Source organism: Mustelus asterias, chromosome 1 (genome assembly GCF_964213995.1).
Source record: "Mustelus asterias chromosome 1, sMusAst1.hap1.1, whole genome shotgun sequence".
Lineage (NCBI taxonomy): Eukaryota > Metazoa > Chordata > Chondrichthyes > Carcharhiniformes > Triakidae > Mustelus > Mustelus asterias.
In genome coordinates, this window is record NC_135801.1 from 122,001,076 (window position 1) to 122,014,901 (window position 13,826).

Here is a 13,826-nt window from a genome sequence, read left to right on the forward strand (position 1 = left end):
TAATGTGAGTCTCGAATCTCATTCATTTCCAAATAGCCCATGGTACTAGGGTTTTGTACCCAACTTTGGGTTAGACACCCCTCTAAAGCATCTGGCCCCATCATAGCAAGGAAAACGTTTACTTTATCCTCAACTCCTATTTTGTCTACTTTCAGCCAAATGTGAAACCTTTGTCCATATCTACACCAGACCTGTTTGCTCAGAGTGAATTCCACTTTCAGTGCCATTTTTTCAGTTGCATTTTGTGCTGATGCACTGGGGCATGTTTTCCCATTCCGCCCACCACAGGAATCATAGCGGGCGAGGGGCGGACCATAGAAAGGTCTGTTGACCTCGGGTGGGATTTTCCAGTTCTGGGGCACGCGTGACCAGAAAATCCCACCAATTGTGTACCTGAATATGATGTGCACACAGTGCAATCTTTGAAATTGTGCGAGCATCCTCAAAATCAACTTTAGGAGTTCCAACAATGTGTCACAACATTCTTCAGTCCCTAATTTTTCAAAGGAAATGCCAAAGGGAATTCCATCTCCATCGCCAGCTTTCTGTTGTGTTTTGCGCTAAAACTAACACATACTGCAAGCAGCCATTATAAAACTAACTTTATTTACACTTCCCCTCAGAGGGGGAAGCACAGAGGGCAAAGTAACAAAATGCTCAGATCTTGCAATATATTACAAAACCCTTCCCAACCACACTAATGAAAAGCCCATAAGCACATTTGTCCCAGCCTGTTGCAGTATAATCCATCCCTTTTGAATTAGTGCCTCAGATCTGGTCCCAATATCCCAAGAATTTGAAGCCATTCCTTCTGCATTATGCTGCAAGTCATGTATTGACCTTCCCAATCATCCTATTTCTGTTCTCACTAGTGTGAGGCACAGGGAGTAATCCAGAACTGACCACATTTTATGTGCTGTTTTTTTCTCCGGTAGCTCCTGAAAGTCTTGAATTTAAGTCCTTAACACCTTGCCTCTCTATGCCCTTGGTGCTAACATGTACCACAACTTCTGGTTCACTCCCTTCTCCCTGAAGAATATTCTACACCTCTCTGTGATTCCATTTACTCTGGTACCAGGGAGGCAACAGACCATGCGGGACTCATGATGACAGCAGCAAAAATGTGGCTGTTGAAGCTCTGCCTGATGTTGCGCTGCCTCCACCAGCGAGCTGACAGCCACTTTCAGAAGCTCATCATCTGACTGGGACTGAGCAGGTGGTTGGTCTCCAGCAGCCCTCAGCATGCTGGAGATCTGGGCTGTCCCTGCCTCCGACTGCTGCGGAGACATTGGGTGAAATGCATGTCCCCTGTGTGTGGTGAGTTCTACCCAGAAGGGACAGAGATTGGAGTTCAATGCATAGGACAGGTGGGATGATGGTGTTGTGAAAGCTTTCTTGAAAGAGTAAGTGTTGTTATGTACCCCCGCTAATGGATGTCTGAGATCCATAAAGAACCTTTGAGTATATGATGCCACACTGAGAATTTGACAGCGGAGGGAGCTTAGAAATCATAGAAACCCTACAGTGCAGAAGGAGGCCATTTGGCCCATCGGGTCTGCACTGACAACAATTCCACCCAGCCCTATCCCCGTAATCCCACATATTTACCCTGCTGATCCCTCTAACCTACGCATCCCCGGACACTAAGAGGCAATTTAGCATGGCACATCTTTGGACTGTGGGAGGAAACCAGAGCACCCGGAAGAAACCCACGCAGACACAGGGAGAATGTGCAAACTCCACACAGACAGTGATCCAAGCCGGGAATTGAACCCAGGTCCCTGGCGCTGGGAGGCAGCAGTGCTAACCACTGTGCCACCGTGCTGCCCTTGCTGAGAGCTGAGAGAGGACTTACTCTGGCGGAATGAATAAGATCATTTATCCATTTCTTGCACTGGATGGCTTTTTGTGAGTGGGTGGCAGCTGCACTGATGTCCTGGGCACCAGCCTCTCAGGCCGGAGAGGTGAGTTTGATGTACTTCTTTGAGAAGTCCCTTGGGCAGAGCACACTCCAATGGATCTGCATGCCCCAAATATAGGCCTCAAGGGGTCTTGGCAGTGAAAGCTGATGCTGCCTCCTTCTTGAGGCTGTTAGACTTTTCCCTCTGCACAATCTGGTGAAGACAGGTGGGCTGGAGGAAGTGATATGAATGTGCTGGCCTGGTATTTAAATATGGCACCGGGACCTTTGAACCCACCAGCTGAGAGTGGGCAGATGAATCAGCTGCCAGCCTGCCAGGAGATTCAAAAAGGAATGTGCCTGTGTGTAACTAATGAGTTCCAAGCACTCAATCTTGCGTGGGATCCCACTATTCTTGTTAGTGGGACATGCAACCCTAGAGCTGTCAACCACCGCACTGTCTCAAAATGGGGGAATTCCACTCTTTAATTGGGATAATAAAAGCAAAAGGGCTCAAAACATTAACTCTGTTTCTCTCTCCACTGATGTGCGAGACCTGTTGCGTTTTTCCAGCATTTTCTATTTTTATAGATAATTGGGAGTTCTACATCTGCTGAAATTGGGAAAATTGGGAAACTTCTGGGAATATTTCTTACACCAAGGGCTTGTAGCCTGTTGGGATTCTATTAAAAAATTCAGTTGTCTTTCCTGTAACTGAAAAGTTCTACTATTAGAAATTATTTTCTATTTTATTGAAACTTTACAATGTAGTTTGGAAAGAAGCACCTAACCTTGTTCCATCATGTTCACTTGGGAATCACAGAGGTTTGGAAAAGCTTGGTTGTGGAAAATTATTAAGGCTGAGTTTCAGTCATAATGCAATGTAACAATTCAAGTTCCAGTGCTGTAAAGAGTCACTGAAGCATAATACATCAATGATTTATTACTAATTCTGATTTCTATTCCCTCAGTCCCTTTGGGAAGCCCATTCATCTTAATTATTCCTATTTCTGTTCTCCTGATCCTCATAATTGTTGGTGGTACCTTTACATGTAATTAGAGGTAAATCATTTATTCATCCGTTTCTAATTGTAGATCCTCAATTTTTTGCTAATGTGATTCAATTTTGCATCCCCATTGCTTTGAAGCATTCTGCATGTATCCCAACAGTGGGCAAGATAATCTAATAGACAACCTTTCTACTGTAAAAGGCTGCCATGACTCCCTTTGGTATCTCCGGCTGCGTGCCCTTTCAGTCTTGATTTCCTGCTTTCTCCTATAGCAGTAGTAGGTTCAGAGGCGATTATATGATTAACCTCGTGTTGGTGACAGGGGAACGGGGGTTGGTGGGCGAGGAGCAATGGTGGGGTTGTGGTGGTACTGTTTTAGATTTGATTGCGGGCCATTTCCCTGTCACAAGATTCCTTTTATGGGGGCAAAAAATGATCCTTCGTTTGCTTCACGATGGACAGAATATTTGAGATAATCCTTATCCTCCAATTTGACCTTCAAACTAAGCTGTAGTGATAGAAATGATTGCAGCTGTGAAGTCTTAATGGACGTATTTCAATATGCCTCAGGTGAGGAGCCGGATCAGCCATTCTGCAGCACACCACAGCATGCATCAGAACAAATGATTTCATCACTTTTCTTGTGTAAGATCATCAACAGCAGGAGATGTCACTGCACTTTTCCAGGGTAGCTACACTTCCAAAAAGTGGTGGGCCTCCTAAGTCCAGCCCATTAGACTATTTAGATACTTACCAACAATTGTATAGTCTTAATGAACAGCTTCCGGTGGTTGTTGCCATTGGCACAATGTCATGTAGGTGATGCCAGTAAGAAGCCATTATATTTTCATTCTGCTACGATCCTCATCATTATCGCAATGATGAAGCAAACATGATGGATGGTTTGTGGGCCACTTCCTTGCAAGCTGTGGTTAATGATGCCGCTGTGAATCCTGTGGACTGCAATGGAAAGAAACTGAATCATCCCCTCCCACCCCCACCCCACTCGCTTACTTGTGAGGGGTGACCAGTCATTCTCTGGCAGATGCCCAGCCTGTACTCTCCAGAAAATAGCTAAAACGTTTGTTTTAACTGGCAGGGATCTTCCAGCATCCCTAAACAACATGAGATTTCAGTGACTGTGAGGAAATTCTGAACTCTTCATCTTGGTCTGTAGCCGATGGTGATCCAGCTTTCAGCTGCAGCAATAATTGATGTTATCAGCTCAACTTTTGATGTTACGAACCATGGTTTGGCACTCATGTAAGAAGTCTCACAACGCCAGGTTAAAATCCAACAGGTTTATTTGGTAGCAAAAGCCACTAGCTTTCGGAGCGCTGCTCCTTCGTCAGGTAAGTGGGAGCTCTGTTCACCAACAGGGCATATAAAGACACAAAGTCAATTTACAAAATAATTGTTGGAATTCGAGTCTTTACAGGTAATCAAGCCTTAAAGGTACAGACAGTGTGAGTGGAGAGAGAGTTAAACACAGGTTAAAGACTTGTGTATTGTCTCCAGCCAGGACAGTTAGTGAGATTTTGCAAGCCCAGGCAAGTCGTGTGGGTTACAGATCGTGTGACATGAACCCAAGATCCGGTTGAGGCCGTCCTCATGTGTGCAGAACTTGGCTATCAGTCTCTGCTCAGCGACTCTGCGCTGTCGTGTGTCGTGAAGGCCGCCTTGGAGAACGCTTACCCGAAGATCAGAGGCCGAATGCCCGTGACCGCTGAAGTGTTTCCCAACAGGAAGAGAACACTCTTGCCTGGTGATTGTCGAGCGGTGTTCATTCATCTGTTGTCGTAGCGTCTGCATGGTCTCCCCAATGTACCATGCCTTGGGACATCCTTTCCTGCAGCGTATCAGGTAGACAACGTTGGCCGAGTTGCAAGAGTATATACCGTGTACCTGGTGGATGGTGTTCTCATGTGAGATAATGGCATCCGCGTCGATGATCCGACACATCTTGCAGAGGTTGCTGTGGCAGGGTTGTGTGGTGTCTGTACCTTTAAGACTTGATTACCTGTAAAGACTCGCATTCCAACCATTATTTTGTAAATTGAGTTTGTGTCTTTATATGCCTTGTTTGGGAACAGAACTCCCACTTACCTGACGAAGGAGCAGTGCTCTGAAAGCTAGTGGCTTTTGCTACCAAATAAACCTGTTGGACTTTAACCTGGTGTTGTGAGACTTCTTACTGTGTTTACCCCAGTCCAACGCCGGCATCTCCACATCTTGGCACTCATGGCCATGGGAACACAGCGTGGGCAAGTGCGAGGTCGTACACTTTGGAAAAAGAATAGAGGCATGGACTATTTTCTAAACGGTGACAAAATTCATAATGCTAAAGTGCAAAGGGACTTGGGAGTCCTAGTCCAGGATTCTCTAAAGGTAAACTTGCAGGTTGAGTCCGTAATTAAGAAAGCAAATGTAATGTTGTCATTTATCTCAAGAGGCTTGGAATACAAAAGCAGGGATGTACTTCTGAGGCTTTATAAAGCACTGGTTAGGCCCCATTTGGAGTACTGTGAGCAATTTTGGGCCCCACACCTCAGGAAGGACATACTGGCACTGGAGCGGGTCCAGCGGAGATTCACACGGATGATCCCAGGAATGGTAGGCCTGACATACGATGAACGTCTGAGGATCGTGGGATTATATTCATTGGAGTTTAGGAGGTTGAGGGGAGATCTGATAGAAACTTACAAGATAATGAACGGCTTAGATAGGATGGACGTAGGGAAGTTGTTTCCATTAACAGGGGAGACTAGGACGCGGGGGCACAGCCTTAGAATAAAAGGGAGTCACTTTAGAACAGAGATGAGGAGAAATTTCTTCAGCCAGAGAGTGGTGGGTCTGTGGAATTCATTGCCACAGAGGGCTGTGGAGGCCGAGACGTTGAGCGTCTTCAAGACAGAAATTGATAAATTCTTGATTTCTCGAGGAATTAAGGGCTATGGGGAGAGAGCGGGTAAATGGAGTTGAAATCAACCATGATTGAATGGTGGAGTGGACTCGATGGGCCGAATGGCCTTACTTCCGCTCCTATGTCTTATGGTCTTATGGTCTTAAAAACCCAGCAGACAAATTAGCTTTAGGTCTCTGATAAAGAATTGCTGAAACTTTGAACCGCACTTCAAGTGTCTTATTTCAATTCATGAATTAAAAACAAACATAAAATTCTCTTGCAAGTGAGGATAATCTCAGTTGGGAGCACTTTAACTCCTAGGCCACTCAAAGGTCTTGTGAAACAAGGAAACGGGCTGTAAAGATTTGGCCCATGCTTTCTGTTTCAAGCACTAACCCTGATGATACATTTCACATCTTACCAATCTTTGTTTAGAGAAGTTTCCCCAGCCCTGTGTTCCAAATCTCTTACATTTAATTTGCTATATATAGCCCCATATAGCCCTTTGGGTGGCACGGTGGCACAGTGATTAGCACTGCTGCCTCACAGTGCCAGGGTCCTGGGTTTGATTCCCGGTTTGGGTCACTGTCTGTGTGGAGTTTGCACGTTCTCCCCGTGTCTGCATGAGTTTCCTCTGGGTGCTCCGGTTTCCTTCCACAGTCTGAAAGACGTGCTGGTTAGGTGCATTGAACCGAACAGGCGCCAGAGTGTGGCGACTAGGGGAATTTCACAGTCACTTCATTGCAGCATTAATGTAAGCCTTACTTGTGACTAATAAATAAGCTTTTTATAAATATATATATCGCTCAACTCAGGAAACTGTCTGATTTTCTTCATAATTTTAAACACTTCAAATGTATCACAATGTAATTTGTTTTGTTTTGTAAATTCACATTCATATTTTTATTTCTTGATACCGGGCAGCATGCTAGTGAATCTGCTTGGCATCCTCTCTAAAACCTAAGGTTGAATAGTACAGGAGGGGCGGACGCAACACACATCCCCCCTTTGAAAATCACTTTTGCATGGAATCAATGTGCTCTACACCGACCAGTGCCCCAGCCGTAAAACGCTGCGAGATGGATCAATGAGTGCTGAGTGGGACTGTTGCCCCTAATTGGGGCAGATGCCTTGCCCAGAGCTACCGTCACGTCTGATTAGCTAGCAGCTGCATCAGTCCCGGCAGTGCCCCCGAGGAGTCAGTGACCGTTGCCGAGACTGCTTGTGGAGAAAGGACCTGAAGCCCTTGGATCCCTGGAGCAGCTATGTCCGGGGTCTTGGGCCAGGAGGATTTGGGTATGTTAGGGAAAGAAGTAGTGGGTGTAAGAGAGGGGGTGTGTTTAGGGAGGGAGCAGATAAGAAGGATGTCAAAATAAGATTGACCAAGGGCAGCACCAAAGAGTGACCCGTCCTTCCTTCCCACCCCTCAACAACTTGACATGAAAATTTGGGCTTCCTGATCCCCCCCTGCTGCCCATGCCAAGTGTAAAATAGTGTGGGCAGCATCTTATCAGAATCAGTTGGTTTGATAATAAACCTAATTGACCCTTAATTGTTCATTTAAATTTGGCAGGCGCCCACCTCCCGTATAATGGGGGTTGGCTTGGGGGTGGGTGGGTAGATGGTGGGATGGGTACCCTCCCCATTTGATGTGTCCTGTGCCTCATGGGAAGCACACATAAATATCCTTACACCGACTATGGTTTGTACAGATTCACAATCATATTTCAATTTCTATCATCAGTCATCAAATCAATAGCCCATTATCTTTACCTTACACCCTTTTACATTTGAAATATTTATTTTAAGTTTCTGGGACATAAACCTTCAAATTCCTCTGCTTTTCAAAGCATCCAACTTTCCCCAAGTTAAAGGGCCTGATTTTACCATTTTGAGTCTAAGTGCCGAATCTGGGGGTCAAGTAGATCCGCGCCTGGAATCCTCTTTCCAGCGCGCCCATACGCATTTTGCCGGCTCCGGTCCGACTTGTGCTGTGGGCGGGGCTTAGCACTGGCGGACCGATCAGAGCTCTGAACTGCGCATGCACAGTTCAAAAAAAATCTGACAGAGCGCGCCCGGGCGGAAAGAAAAAAAAAGCAGAAAGCGGAGAGAGCGGCTTTCTGATGATCATCCTCTGATGATCGGGGGGAGGGGGGGGTGGAGGGGGGTGGGAGGAGGAGGGGGCGGGACCCAGATCATCCTCTGGTCGGGGGGTTTCCCCTGCCAGTCTGCGGCCGATCTGTGGGGAAGGAGGGGGCAGGGGGGCCGCCGCCATTCTGCGGGCGATCCCTCCTCCCCACCGGAGGAACGAATCCCTCCTGCCGGAGTGGACGTGCAGCCATGCCATCCCACAAGACCTTCAGGATGAAGTGATTCCTCGCTAAGAAGATGAAGCAGAACCGGCCGATTCCACAGTGGATCCGCATGAAAACCGGCTACAAGATCAGTATAAGTCCAAGAGGAGACACTGGAGAAGGACCAAGCTGGGCCTGTAAATGGATACACCATCACTGGTACACTACCAGCCACAGATTACTCTTCCCTGCAGGGGCAAGAGAGCGGGAAAGATGGCTGTGGCTGGTAGTTGACCAGTGATGGTGTATCCCTTTACAGGCCCAGCTTGGTCCTTCTCCAGTGTCTCCTCTTGGACTTGTACTGATCTTGTAGCTGGTTTTCATGCGGATCCATTGTGGAATCGGCCGGTTCTGCTTTATCTTCTTAGCGAGGAATCACTTCATCCTGAAGGTTTTATGGGATGGCATGGCCGCATGTCCACTCCGACAGGAGGGATTCGTTCCTCCGGTGGGGAGGAGGGATTGCCCGCAGAGTGGCAGCAGACCCCCCTGCCCCCTCCCTCCCCACCGATTGGCTGCAGACTGGCAGCGGACCCCCCCCTGACCAGAGGATAATCTGGGTCCCACCCCCCTTCTTCCTACCCCCCAACCCCCCCCCCCACCCCCCCCTTTGTCCCCCTGCCCCCCAACCAGAGGATGACCTGGGTCAGAGAACCGTTGCAGGCTCTGAGCCCGCTCTTCTGGAGCTGCAGCGATGACTTCAGACTTTTATTTACCAGGTCATTAAAAGCGCAGATCCGGATCGGGCCAGAAGACGGTAAAGTGGGATTTGGCGGTAGAGTTGGGTGCGCGGTTCATTAAGTCGATTTAAATGCATGCTAATGCATTTAAATCGTTGGGCCGCCCGATTCCGGCGCAGGCCGGACCCGCGCCTGGATCGGGTGTCGGTAAAGCCGCGATCTGCTCGGAATCGGGTGCAGATCACGGTACAGGCCCGACGCCCAACTTTACCGTGATTTCGCGCCTGTTTTTGGGCGTGAAGCTTTGGTAAAATCAGGCCCAACGTGTCATGCTTTACAAAAGCACACTACCTCATATTATAGACAAGTATTCTATCTGCCACTATGTTGTCAATGATCAGTAACTCCTGCAGTTTCCTTTAGTTCCTTGAATTATTAATTATGCCTCATACCCTCCTTTTTTCCCACTTTGTATCATTGATGGCCTCCTGCTCCAACATTTGAAATAGTTCATTTTCACAGAGCATTACAAGAAAAGTAATACAGGAGTGAAAATTAGCTTTAGTTCCTAGACATCCAGCAAAATCCAAGTGTTAATATGCACTCTGTTATGGGAGTCATAACAGTGGAATGTAACAAGCAATTACCTTCCATTTGTGGAGTAAATGCATATAAAGGTGTGTGTAAAGGAACACTGCCAGGTGAAGTCTGGGGTGCGCATGGCAGTGTGTTAACTTATGGAAAATGACAGTAAATAATTCAGGCAGTTTAACGCAGAATGAGTCTCTTCATTAAACTTTTTCCAACATTGACTGCTATGTGTGGACGTTGAGTTGGCACAAATGTCCAGCTCCTTCCTTGGGGCCCAGAGCAGAAGCTAATAAAGACATTGCATGATTCTGTTCCAAAGAGACTCTCTCTCCTCTGCCAACCTGCTTGCAAAAATCCTTTCTCAACAGAAAAGCGGTGGTGGCAGTGTGGGGGGAATGTGTGATGAGGCAGTGCTGATGGAGAATGGAAAAGCATATAACGCTGTAACAGATCTCATAAACATTTTTACAGTTAGTACATGTTCATGACCGAGATGGTGGTTGGCCTTTAAAATTGCTGCAAGCCTAACATCTTTACGACCCTCAATTTATCTTCTCAACATATTCCTTTCGCGTTCAGTTTCAGACAGTCAGCCACAAGCTTATGAACTGGGGAAAACAAGCTTTTAAAAAGAAGTTAAGTTTTTTTAAATTTGCTCATTCCAGGGGTTCACTAGGTTCTGAGCGATGAAGAGTTCCTGATCAGTAAACTGTGACAACCATTTTGAAAATGCTTAACAATAATGGAAATGGCACAAAGCATTGAGCCGTTTGTGCATCATTTAAATGTTAATTCGGTGCATATTTGCATGTAAAAGACAAATCAGAATACAAAGTTGAGAACTGAGTACCCATTCCGCCAATGAGGGAATGATGATACAAGTTTGAAGACTGTCTTTTTAATATTGAGCCATGAGCTGTGTTGGATGGTTTCAATGGACTATGCTGGATATTATACTGAAAATGTAGAAGGGAATTGTGGTATTAAACATTGAGTCACAATTTATATTCTTGCAATTTGTCTTTAAACAATGGAAGTGTTGATATTTGAGTTATTTTGCAATATGCACATTATCCCAGGTGTGACACTTGTGACTTTGTGTACTGTCACTGAGGCGCTGAGAGTGGAGGATATGGAAATAACCATTCTTTAATGGATAACAGTATCTTCACAAAGTCTTTCAATGTGTTTGAATAAAGTAGGGAGTTGTGAAAATCATGTTGCTCTTTAAATTAGGAACTAGACCATTATTGTTTATATTTCTGTTTCATTAAGTCTAAGGTGAACAGTTTGAAATTTTTTTGTAATAGCTGATGCAGCAAATCGGTAATGTTTGTGCTAAGAGGAACAGGGAAAATTGGGAGGATAACATTTGATTCAAGACCTGAGTTTCTCGAACTAAGCTTCTTTGAAAATTCCTGTTGAGGTGATAATATTTTTTTCAAGGGTTGCATTCTCTGTTTTTCTCCTTAAAATAACGTGCATATTAAGGGAACAAGAAAATTCCACAGTATCTCATCATGTATTTTGTTCATACCACCCATCAGCATGTAGAATTTTTACTGTCAGCACTTTGGCACAGAGATTCACATGCCAGGTGTGCACAGCCTCAATGTACATGCATGCACCCCCATCCCTCGATGTTCTATGCATTAACTCAAACGTTTCTCCCTGGCTGGGTAATTAAAATCAACAAAAACTGGATCCAACATGAGCTGATCCATTATCAAAAAAATTATGAATGCCACTGAACACAGTAGCTAATGATCAAAAACAGCATGAAGTTGCCAAAAAGAAAAGGGGACTGAATTTTCTCATCTGTGCACCCAGGGAACTTCATTTCTTCATCCTCGTTGCTTGCACAGGGATGCCCTGGGATTGTTGGAGATGAACATTTGTGCCAGTGGTAGCCACATGTAAGGAAATCCCAAGCTAATGAGGCATGAGGGACATCAAGCCATCTCCTTGTCAATGGTCTATTCAAGGAATAACCCATTCAGTGATGCACATGCAGCAATTGTGCCTTGTAATAGGCATGTTCAGGCAACAAGCAATTAGAAGCCAAAAGACTTAATGGATGTTTTTCTTTTCTTGGAAGCAGTTAGCATTTGGATGTCTTGAAGGTCCTGAGCTCTCATGGAGGTTTGGGAGGAGCCCAGCATTTTTGAAGATTGGCCTTTCAAGTCTTTATGATTTACAGCTAAGCAGCTGATCCAGACAAAAAAAACATGAAAAGCTTTGGAACAGCCTTATTGATAACTTCATTGTGAATGGGTACTTTGTGTGGATGGTTAAGTGTCTGTTCTACCCATGTGTGCAATTTCACTTCCTGTTCATATATGTGTGCGTGTACGTGTGTGTATGTATGTGTGTATGTGTGTGTACATGTGTCTACATGTGTGTGTGTGTGTACACATGTATGTGTACATGTGTGTCTACATGTGTGTGTATGTACATGTGTGTGTGTATGTACGTGTGTGCGTATGTATGCGTGCATGTATACGTGTGTGTATGTGTGTGTTTAGGGGGCTTTTGTAAGGTGATGATAGGCATCAGGAATTTTGTAGCTTGATGGCTACTTTGTGTTGACTTTTCTGCTGACAGACTATCTTTATAGGAAAGGAGTTCTTCCAAGCAATGGGGTTAGGGGATATTAAATACTCAGATGCCTGCCCTAAATCGGAGGTAGTGCAACAAAAGAACCAACCCCCTGGTACTGGTGGAACATTGGAATGACAGACAGTCACGGCGAGGGATAAGCCTAGGAACTGCTACTGAAATGGGAGAGGAGGGGTAGATGAAAGATGCTTCTAAGTTCCTGTTTTGTTTTTGTGGAGCAAATAAGGTGGATTCTGCTGTTACCTTAAGTTATAACTTTGTACAACCACATGACTCCCTTTGCTGGCATTTCCACCCTTCTGAGCCCCCAGGAATTATGGCCAGTTGTGTTTTCCTATAAGTCATTTAGAGAACTTACACCATGAGTGGAAAATAGGTACATTTCTTGCATCCTTGCCATGGCTCTTCTTTTGTCAATTATTTTCTCTCCACTCCTCTCTTAAATCCATTGCAGCTCCAACAAAGGTCACTGGAGAAGGATCAGAAATGAGAATATTGACTGTTTTTCTTTTTCCCTATTTCTCATTTCTATAGCTCAGGTTGCTATTCGGAACTAAAGTCTGCTTCAACAAGGATACTATATAAAATACATGAAATGTTTTGAGAGTCAATCTGGCCCAATGGTAATCAGACTATTATTAATCTAACCTTTATTGCTATTTACACAATCAAAGCATTGCACGACTGAAGGGGAAAAAGCAAAACTATTTAGCAGCCTGGTATTGTTGCCAACTTGGCTCTTTATAGACCCAGCCTGATTGTTGCCAACATGTTTTAATCAAAGCTCAATAAAGACCGGCTCCAGACACTCTAGTGTAATTATGTTGTAATTATGTTTTAAGTGATGAAGCAGCAAAGATTAATTTTTATCAGACCTTACCGGTAATATCAATAAACATATATATATTTTAAAAAATCACACCAGGTGCAAGGTACACGTATGAACTGAACTGCTCAGGGTGTTCACTGGTGAGGCAGGAGGAGAGCAATAATGATCATTCATCATTGACCACTCTAAAGCCCGTGACAAAGTTTGACTATGTGCATTTCTAAACTATTATTGTTCTCCCTGTGGTGGTAAAACGCTGCATTGGTGCAAAGAGTGCCCCACCAAAAATGCGGAGTCCATTTCTGTCAGAAGAGAGGACATTTCATATCTGTATGCTGCAGCAAAAAGCTCATAACATAAATTTAAGGAGAAATCATTTAAAATATGTAGCATTCAAGAAATAGAAGACAATAAAGTGCCATTCTCATTCCTGTACTCTGTCTCGTCATTGTTTGAGATCCAACCCATTATAGTGGTGTGGTCAGCAAACTTGAAACTCGAATTGGAGGGGAATGTGGCCACACAGTCATAGGTCTATAAGTAGGGGGTTGAGAACACAGCCTTGTGGGGTACCAGTGTTAATGCCACTCTTCTTTGTAAAGGAGGAAGAGAGGGAGGATGAGTATTGAGCAAATTAAACCAGAAAATATAATCACTGCCATAGAATATATGATTTGCCAGAAACAAGACTAGAGGAATCAGTATGGATTCATGACCAGGATTGGGAAGGCCAAGTTTCGAAAAAGAAAACACGAAATCCGCTATCTTAATTTGCAGACACTGAAAATGGAATAGAGGGAATAAACAAAAGCTCACTTGTATCCTTGAAGAAGACCATCAGTGGGTCAACTATCCAAACAATCAATAAGATAGCCTGAGCCAAGAACCAGTTGTCTCTGATGATTTAGATATTACTCCACTGAGTTCAAGCCTTGTAC